This window comes from Pimephales promelas, chromosome 2, assembly GCF_988280905.1.
Source record: "Pimephales promelas chromosome 2, fPimPro1.hap1.1, whole genome shotgun sequence".
NCBI classification, from domain to species: domain Eukaryota; kingdom Metazoa; phylum Chordata; class Actinopteri; order Cypriniformes; family Leuciscidae; genus Pimephales; species Pimephales promelas.
This window is the reverse complement of record NC_142770.1, coordinates 50622367-50622910: the sequence shown is the minus strand read 5'-3', so window position 1 is coordinate 50622910 and position 544 is coordinate 50622367.

The following is a 544-nucleotide window of genomic DNA, read 5'->3' as shown; positions in this document are numbered from 1 at the left end:
TTATTTTTTTCAATTTTTCGGGATGCACCGGGTAGAAGTTCAAACTTCAACCGCCGTGGGGGTCCCTGGCCAGCGTTCTGGTTCTCCGAAGTGGGGCTGAGGGGGTCCAGGCGGGTGCCCCCTGGTCCCCCCCGACGTGTTAGGGGGCGAGCGGTGGGTCTCCCCCAAGCCCAAAGCCCCGGTTCCCAGAGTCGGGTAAACTGCGCGACTAACAATGACTCTCTTAAGGTAGTCAGAAACCGGTGTGAGTGGTGTGGAAAGCCGATTCGGGGCTCCACGCTCTGGGCACAGGGGGATCTCCTAGTGGTGCCCCCCAGGCCCAGAGTGTGGAGCCCCAACTCGGCTTATTTTTATTTTTATTATTATTTTTTTTTTTTATTTAATTATTATTTTGGGATTATTAGACTGGGTAGAAGTTGCAACTTCAAACGGGCATATCTCCGGAACCAAGCCGAGTTGGGGCCCCATACACCCGGCGTGGGGGGCCCTCCTAGAGGCCCCCAATACCCCCGAGTGTGGAGCCCCAACTCGGCTTACTTTTCGA